This window comes from Phalaenopsis equestris, unplaced genomic scaffold (assembly GCF_001263595.1).
Source record: "Phalaenopsis equestris unplaced genomic scaffold, ASM126359v1 Scaffold000545, whole genome shotgun sequence".
In the NCBI taxonomy this organism is placed as follows: Eukaryota; Viridiplantae; Streptophyta; class Magnoliopsida; order Asparagales; family Orchidaceae; genus Phalaenopsis; species Phalaenopsis equestris.
Window position 1 is genome coordinate 532,134 of NW_018164985.1, and position 10,338 is coordinate 542,471.

A 10,338-nucleotide genomic window follows, 5' to 3' on the forward strand; every position below is an offset into this window, starting at 1 on the left:
ACCTAATAATAGGCATTCTCCTCTTTAAAGATCGGCATCTTCAACTTCCTTATGTGTGACTCTCCTCCCAATTCAATTGACAAATCTTCATTCCACCCATAAAGTGGTGGTTGTATTCCTTTCAATTACCCATATTGATTTCTCTTATTCAACAAGTCTCGCTAGCCCATAATCAACTTGCCCTTCCTTATAGACTCCAGAATCTCCTTCAACCAGAAAAGTTGTTGTAACAAAAGACACTAACACTGTCGGATGCAACCCTTGGTCGGGGTCACACCCACCATGGTTCCCTCTTCCCGACCAAATCCTTTGAATCGCACACCATCCAAATAACACGTTATTCTTTTGCTCGATCCCACTACAAGCGGTGGCAATTTTGTGCGAGACTGCAATCTTTCGCTCGATCCCACTACAATCGCACACCATCCAAATATCATGTTATCGCTCGAGTCCGCTTCTAATTCCTTCGCTCGATCCCACTACAAGCGGTGGCAATTTTGTGCGAGACTGCAATCTTCATCATTTCTTCCAAGACAGTGAATCTCCCTTCCGTGGACGAAAAACGCTCCTCCATTCCCAACCTAATTTGGCCCAATTCTTACTATAATTTCTTCTCCAAATTATCTACTTCCTTGGTCGTCGTTACTCCCCATACAATTTCAGAATTCATTTAAGCTGAAATCGAGAGGTCAAGAATTGTTCACACGGTTTAGACGTGTGTGAAACTCTCGACATCCCAATTCCTGAATTTCTGTACACGGGTTGGAGCTAGACTATTGGAAGCCATGTGGAAGTTCGGAAGTCACGATCCAAATTCCTATACGCTGGTTCAATAAGTAAAATTCTAGTGCAGGTCTCTCACAGTCGAGATTTCAGTCGGTTGCAGCTATTGATCGCAAGGTTCGATCACGAGCGACAAAAAACTTTTACTCCACGATCTCGATCATGAATTTCGATCAAGAGCGACACGAAATTCCTATATGCGACGATATTTCGACTTCCCTGCAGTTGTTTCCAGACTTGTATTGCACGTCCGTTCCAGCAATCCCATCATTGACTTCCCAACCCAAAAAAAATTTCCAATTGCATATGCTTAAGCAAGTGATCCCGATCCACCATGATCCAAATGTTGGCGTCCCCACTAGCTCCAAATGGCAAGTGTATGAAATCCTGGCCAGACTAGGGCATGCCAATTTTTTTCATAATCGAATACTCAGATACGAATTAAATAGAAACCGTAATGGTTTTCTAGAAAAATTTGGAAGTAAATAATATATATTTTATTCCCCCAAAAGCAAATCCACAATTACAACTCCGAATATACAAAAAAGGATAAACATCTATAATTTGAAAGCTAGGGGATCTCTACCAAATCCGACAATTCGAGAGATAAGAAATCTCTCCCAAACCCTAAACCTAAGACTCAAAGACAACAATCTCATGCATAACCCTAACCCTAAGCATTTAGTCGTATTTATACTAACAATAATTAGTTTATTTACACTAAACAATAATAAATAACAAAAAACTAAATAGCCCTTAGGGACCGGCGTAAACGTTCCTTTATGAAAAATTATAAGGCAAGGCACATTTTTAAACTGTTTAAAACCATGGTCCATACTTATGATGCAACAACACTTGATATTAAGGTATACAATGCCCAACATGTGTTGGACACTTACACATGCCCATCACGCATTAGACTCAACTGAAAAGTCTCCAAATAAAAAATAATAAGAACACGTGTGTCGTATTCCCTTAAAAAATTATAAAAAATTTAAATTTTATAATTATATAATATTTCTTCTATATTTTAATATTTACAATCCCAATTTTGACTTCAAATCTTTCATTTCTATATTTTTAATAAACATACAAAAATTAAGAATGTCTATATCTAGAATAATCATTTGGCATATTTTTTTAAAGCTAAAGTATCCAATTTTTTTCATTTCTCTTCCACCATATATTGATACCACGTAGCTACCATAATAAAATAGATTTATTTTATTTTAAAATTTATTTCATACTAATTAAGGATTTTCAATACTCTCCATTTTGAGTTTCAATCTTCCATGTGGTTAGCATTTCAGGATGTGCGTGTTCTAACATCTTCATGAGAATAATTATTGCAAAAAAAGATCTATAATTTATGTTATATTTATTTCATACTTGCAATAATTATTCTACAGATTTTGACAAAAATTTCATATCAAAATAGAATTTTATTTTTAAAATAAAATACATATAATGTCATGTCCATCTTGCATTTGTGTTCTATAATTTTAATAATAGACGCCCTTGTTCATATCATTTCGTATTTGTGTCTCCTTGTCCGTATCTTTGCATCATACAACCAAACTAAATTTCAAACCAAGATTCAAATAATAAAAACTGACAATTTAAAAGAGCATATTAAATCAATCTTTAGAAATCAACTCCAAAGTCAAAGGAATATCCATTAAAGCTATTTTGTTGACACCCCTCAAAAAATGAGGTTGTTGAAAAATAAAATGTAAGTAATATTAGAATTTCTCTAAAATCTATACCACAATTTTCAAACAACATCGAAAATGATCAGAAGTTCGTTTATAAATTCTATATTTTGTTAGGATCATATTGACATATAGATGTGTATATAAGTCTGTACAGATTAAATTATTTATTTTATTAAATAACCTAAGCCATAATATTGGTTTTTATAAGACATAATATTTACATGTATTACTCAAAGTGATGGTGATATAAATGGGGATGTTATTAGTAGAATTCAACATGGATGGTTGAAGTGGAGGAATGTGTTGAGCCTATTGTGTGATAGAAAAGTAAAACTTAGACTTAAAAGGAAAATTTTATAAGATGGTAGTGTAACCTGCAATGCTTTATGGTGCAGAATGTTGGCCTTTAAAAAAGAAGCAAAGAAGCATAAAATAAAACTAAGTTAGGTTTAGCTGAGGTGAGAATGCTTAGGTGGATTTGTGGCATGACACTTAGAGACAAAATATGAAACGAATGTATCCGTGAAAGGGTTGGTGTAGCTCTAGTGGCAAACAAGATTAGAAAGATTCGTCTTAGATGGTTTAGTCACATTAAACACAGACCATCTGATTATCCAGTTAGAACGATAGATGGTTTAGATTCAACTTATGTTAAGAAAAAAAGATGTAGACTTAAAAGACTTGGGCATGCAGCATAAAAAATGATCTTAATTTATTGACACTCAATAGGCCAATGGAGAAAAAAGATTCATGTAGCCGACGCCACAATGGATAAAGACTTTTTGTTGTTTTTTATTTTATTTTATTTTATTATTTTATTTTTTTGTTATAACCTAAACCATAATACTATTAATAAAAGCAAACTATTGCACACATTAGCAGTTTTTATTCTTTCTCCATTCCTCGAGCATGGAATGGCTGGTGACATACATTTAAGAGTTGGGATAAATTTAAAAAAGTTATATAAGGTTAAGTTACACACACACAGATATATATGTATATATATAGATATATATATATATATATATACATACATATATACATATATATATATATAATATATATGTGTATGTATATATATATATGTGTATGTATATATATATATGTGTATGTATATATATATATGTGTATGTATATATATATATGTGTATGTATATATATATATATCTATACATACATACATATATATATATATATATATGTGTGTGTGTGTGTGTGTGTGTGTGTGTGTGTATATATTTGGATATTTAGGTTGAGTTGCATAAATTTTGTCGTGTATTCCTCTAATGATAGCTCCTTTTACTGGAAATAGTGGAGTTTCATGAAAATATCCAAGCAGTATTGCGGTGGTACATACCATCGTTGCATTGTCTTCTTCATCTTCTAACAGGAAATGATTTTGTCTCATCCTTCCCTCTGTCTCTCCCTCTTCAGGTTCTCCCACTACAATGAGGCATTTTTATCTGCTTGATGGTGGCTAGCTTTCACTCTTGTCACGTCCTTATATTTAAAGATCTATTAAGCAGTTCGCATTCATTTAAGGAGATCATTAGGATTCATTGTTCAGTCGAAGTCTAGTTGATCCACCTTATCTACCAGAACTCTATTCCCTCCAGCATGCACTTCCTCTCTCGGCGACCTCTAAGACTGAAATATGAAATGCTCATGTAGATTTTCCTCTTCATTGAAGCCATTCCTAAAAGAGGGGCTCAAATGTTCTTTTGGCTCTTCAACAAAGATATCACTATTACAGTCGTTGACCTAGTTTATGGTACTTTACTCAATGGCCTTGATCTATTGCAGCACTTGGCAGAGTATTCGCTATATGTCGCACATGGTGAAGTCTTCCTTGGGTTTCGACATAAGTTTGGATGTGGCGGATGCTAAAAACCCATAGGATGAGACTAGGGTTAGGCTAGCTCTATTATTAAATGATGTCGGAGTTAATCGAAACCACAACAGGAAAACAAATATTATTACTTTAAGCAAATAAGTGATTACAAGATCACTAAAAGGGACTACAATAACAATCACAACACAGACATGATGAGGGTTATATTCTGAAGTGGGGGTGCTGGGATAGCGGCTAAAAGAGTGGTGAGAGGGGCCGGTAGAGCAACAAACACGAAGACAGTGAGGCTGGACTGAAGGTGGAAGCACAAAGGGATGGAGGAAGCATGTGGCCAACTGGATGAGAGAACAGTAAGCAGGTTGGCAGCTGGATGGGGGAAATAGGTGGCCCATTGGGTGGGAAAAACATGTACCTGGCTGAGGAAGCAGGTGGTCAGCTGGATTGGGGAAAACATAGAACAGGTTGATGTATAGATGGGGGACATAGGTGGCCCACAAAGTGGGGAAAATAGTCCGCTGACTAGGGAGGCAAGTGGTTGGCTGTATAGGGAAGCAGGGAGCTGGTTGGCGGCTGGATGTTGAAAACAGGGAGAAGGTTGGCGACTAGCTGAGGGAAATAGATGGTCAGCTGGGTGGGGAAAATATAGTGGCTGGTGGGGGAAGCAAGCAGGCGGTTGTATGGGGGAAATAGAGAGCAGGTTGGGACAGATAAATACCATATTGGGATGAGATACAGCCGGAGTACATTTTTGCCTTCAAATACAACCTTTAAGAGAGAACATGGGCATCAACGGCTGTCCTGACAGAAAAATTAAAGAAATAAATGCCCTAAAACACAACAAATAATATATACATAGTGCTAGGTAAATAAGGGGGAACCCCCCTCTGATTGGGCGGCAATCCCTATGCCCAAAGAAGGGCCGATTGACCCACTTGGCCACCTGCTAAATCGGTCAAGCTACTCGCCTTCACGATTCTGTTTCAGGTGGCAGGGAATCCACACAAACACAATTGAGCAAAAAATTATTCTTATTTATAAATCGAGCTCAAAATAACTATTTATATTTAACTTATTTAACAAATAAATCAAGAATGAGCTACTTAATAAGTAGAACACGAATTACTCACGAACGATAATGTTTTTTTTACAACCTTATTGGAAAGTTTAAAAAGTTTTATGAATGAGAAGTTTATATTTATTTAATTGTGTATAAAAGATCCAAGTTTTTTGGTGATTTGTTTGAGGAAATTTATCCAAGAGTCAATCTTTAATTCATGTAAGATAAAGATAATCTCTAGTATACGAAGCAAGGATGCTTTAAGCTTATGCATGTAAATTCTCATAAATAACTTAAACTTGTATTTAAGCATGTTTAAGATAATTCCTCATATTAAAAATTTATTGTTTTTGGTGCTACCATTCAAAATAATTACATATAAATTATAAATTATGCAAAGTACATTTTTGAGATAATGTGTCATCTCATGATTATGTTTTATTTTCAAATTGGAGCATCTTTTTTATTTATGAATTGCATATTAAAGTAAATTGTTGATTAAAATACTCATGAAAAATGATATATGCATTTCAATGTTTTATGATAGAAAACATAGTGCGCTTAAAAATGCAATATCATACAAAATATGTAGGCAATGCTTATGTTAAGGCCTGCACATGAGGGGCAATAAGTTGAAGAGATTAGCTCCTATGAAAAAAGAAAAAAGATCCTCAACCTCTCGATATTAAGTTTAAGTACGGTTAAATACTAATAATACTATGCTATATCTGAACATTATTGAACCTTATCATGATAATCAATGGGCTGGATGACAAACTTATGACACCATACCAGTGTAGATTTGATGCAGTCGACTCTCTTATGAATGCCAATAAACCTAAATATCCATGTATACTATGTCTAAAGATATGGCAAGTTATAAAGAGATAAGGAATATTATATATAATTCTAAAATCTAAAGCTTTAGTTCATTGCCATTTCCTTCATTTTCCATAACGATTCCTGTTTTGAGCCGAGTGACAAAACAAAAGCAAGACGCAGGAAAAAGAAGTGAATAAAGAGCTCCTTCAAATTTAAATATAAACTTTCTAAAATCTAATTTTTATTAAGGTTGATGAGCATGAAGGCATAAATGAGAAGAAATAATTTTGACATAAAAAAAATCATATGAGATAATTGTGAGTTAGATTGAAGTTCTAAATTCAGAATTGATTTAAATCTTGAGGTGACAAAAGGGAGATCTATTTTAAGGTTAATACAATAATTACGGTGAGAGACCCAATCACAGAACAAATTATTCTTTGATCTATTGTTTATGAATTCCTGCAATTATATCTATATGTATGCTTCTAGATTATTTTTATAATGAACACGTTTACATATCTGACGATGTAAAGAAGTCAAATATATTGCACACGTCACCTATCTAAGATAGATTTCATTTTTTCACTAATATGAGTTTGATTTGCATACAAATTTATTTAACTCTGATATCAGTTCATATATTGGCTTATATTGATATAGCTCGATGACTGCATGCTCGCAGAAAAGATAATTGTATTTGAAGCGTTTATAAGCATGATTTTAGTAATAATAAAAGAAACCAAATAAGTCGTGTCATGTGGGATAGAATGGAGAATGATAATATTTTGAATAAAGAGGGATAAGATGATCCTTGATCAAGGCGAAAAGATTTCTGACTCTAAATAACTACCATCTTGGAATGATATATAAAAGGGATATTAATAATTGCTATATTAGAACAAAAACAACCCTTATTAATGGTTATTATGGGCTGATGGTTAAGTGATTATCATATGATATATATATATCAAAACCTCTACACACACTATATGATAATTGTAAAACTGACAAATAAAACTGAGATTAGAAATAAAAGTAAAGCAAGTTATTTGGCACTAACATCTAACTAGCATAATGCATTCAATGATTAAAAACTAGATAAGTTTGTCATTTCTTTGCATAAATACATGATTATTACCTATGACTGTACGCTTATATAGGTATCAATGCATATTTGAATTTAAAATTTAATACACTGAGCTCTGTGCTATAAATACTCATATCAGTTCAAATAATCAGCACGGCATTTTATATTATCTTTCGTGTAGGTTGAATATGATATTAGATTTGTTTATTCATTAAGCTTTCATTACAGTGATTGTTGTTTAAGATTATCTTTCGTGTAGGCAAGCGAATGGAGCAGGTTGAACCATAATCCAGTGATCGGATTTTGTTCTTTAACTCTATATTGAATGTGCAGCTTTAGGATTATCACAGAAGAAATAAATAAATGAATTAAATAAAAGATTTTATATGAAATTTATTACAAGTATTGTTATTCAATTTGATTTAAATTATAAACGCCCCCGTATTAAAGATCAAGATAAACCTAAAAGAGATTGTGTATATTTTGTGACGATTTAAGCGGTGGACTAATTTTCTACTCAATCTTGAATAATAAAAGTCAGGATTGGTGATGATTAAAAATGTCCAATTGAATTGCCCACCTTTCCTACATCCCATAATTGTTGGAGATAAGTAAAAATGGCGTATGACTAAAAATAAGCACCTAGTAAAGGTGGTCACTAATAGTATTCACAAATATTTCTAAATATCTGTGAGAAGTTGTCCTAACAACTATATCATTAATAGAATGTCCTCAAAAGTACCCAATTTTCAAACCATTATCTATTCATTTCCCAAGACCAAACTCATATATTTTATTTTTCCAAAAAACGATTTGATGTTCCATCTTTAGTTCTGTTCATTTTCAGCACTTAAGGAAATTAAACCTATTAAAGTATCTTTAATAGATACTCCACAAATTGAAATCCTCGATCGGTAGGAAAATTCAAAATTCCATTTCACTTTCCATGAATGCAAAAGTAATTAATCGAAACCCAAAATTCAAGAGGAGAAAATTCAAAAATAAGAGCTTAAAATGTAAAATTTATTTGATCATTTTTCATTATCTTTCATCAAATACTTGTATAATGAATACTACTCATAGCCTCTCAATAAACTCTAGTCTTACTAGAAACAACAAACTCGCTCATCTACTTATCGAAATATCAAACCAAAAATGCCTCATCAAAACCATAAACTCATTATCACCTTGCCAATATACCAAACTTAGAGAAATATCTTCATCTATACAAGGAAAGCATAAAAAAGAAAAGAAAGCAGACAACAAATCTCTAGCATAACTAAAAACTCACTAGAACCACAAGTTCCATCAGCACCTTATCAAGACATCCAACCAACTAAAGCTTCACCAAAACTGCAAGCTCCCTGAGCCTTGCCAATAGCTTCACGTGTATGCGAGACGAGAAAAGAGAAAACAAAGGAAGCAATCAATGTATCTCAAACATACCCAAATCCTAAACCTAGTTCAAGTACCAACGAAATACAAGCTGGCATAAAAAATTGATAAATGATACCGATTTTCACTGTCCTATTTCCATAAAGAAAGAGGTGGTGATGCCATGCGCTAACCATCCAATCTAAAGTCAGGGCTTATAAAGGGCTTTCAGCTGGACTTTATACTTTATCACTTCCCTAAAAAATATAGATTTTAAACAATATTCATGGAGCTCTTAAAACCCCCATTAAGGATGAAGGCTATGAAAGAAGAAATTTAGACCTAACAAACAAAATGGTATGTGTCTTCTAACTTCCACCTAGAATAAAATCAACAAGATGCAAATGGATCTTTATGATCAAATATGAAGGAAGATGGATCTATGGATAAATTTAAAGTTTGACTAGAACCAAAATGATATACATAGTCATCCAATATTAACTATTAAGAATTTTTTTTTTCTTTGTCGTCAAACTCAACACAATTTGGTTTTTGCTCTCTTAAAATATATTTGAATCAACATTGTTGACGTTAAGAAAAATTAAAATTACAAGTGTTGTTAATTAAGTTTAATCAAAATTAAGTTGAAATTTTCACATCACTGTAGAAATTATTCCTGTTGGAGTTTTCCTATCTCCCTATTTCCATCTTTCGATCAAACTGAACTGCTCATTCACATGCCTTTCCCTCTAGTTTCCACACTTCTTCTCTTCGCCCGAAACCACAAGCCCATCTTACTCCCTATTTGAACAAGAAGCCAAATCTTAATTCTTGTTCAAACCACCTCGCTCCATCTCCCTTGTGATACACTTGTGATTAGAGCTAACAGGGAAAACGATGACAGGATCGCAAAGTACAAAGACCTATCTTTCTCTCCTTTCCCTCCGCTTTCCGCTCCGCATCTCGTATGCAAGAACCTGACTTCTTCTATGGATGAGGCCCTAGCACTCTTGATTGATGCAAACCACATAAGTCGAACTTGTTTCCACTTTATCATTTGATCTTGAAGTTTCTCTCCCTCGTTCCAAATTCTTTGGTTCGAAACATAAAGTCAAACCTATCGCTCTCTTCCCTGCTCCAATCTTCCTTCTTCACTATTCGCCACCCTGTTCTACACAACACGAGCATCCCTTCTTCCAGTTTGTTGCCTATTCTCGTGATACAATCATGATTAACGACAAGAAGTTGTGTACAAAGACCTTTGAAATTCTTCCTCTTTCTGCTTCGTTCCATCAATTTTGCACGAAACTGCCTAACTCTCGCCACAATCTCCTTTCTCCTCTAGTTGTAGATGGAAACCACGGAAACTACTCCTTTAGTCCTACACTTGATCCAGAAACCAAACCTGTCAACCTTCTATTTTGCACGCAAACTTCACTCACCTAAACCCCTCTTCATTTTACTGTTATATTTGTGCTTTGCAACTCCACTTACTCGAACAGCACCCCAACGAATTGTGAAACCAAATCCAAGCACTTAACTAATCTATTGGTGTTTTCATGTTCAACCCAGTCACATTTTCTTCATTTATATATATATATATATATATATATATATATATATATATATATATATATATATATAA

At 33.7% G+C, this 10,338-nt stretch overlaps 1 protein-coding gene across 1 annotated transcript in view; it reads right to left on the bottom strand.

Moving 5' to 3' along the window:
- Positions 1 to 10,338, bottom strand: part of LOC110029071 (probable RNA polymerase II transcription factor B subunit 1-1) — a 62,319-nt gene that overhangs the window by 6,623 nt on the left and 45,358 nt on the right. The window lies entirely within an intron of this gene.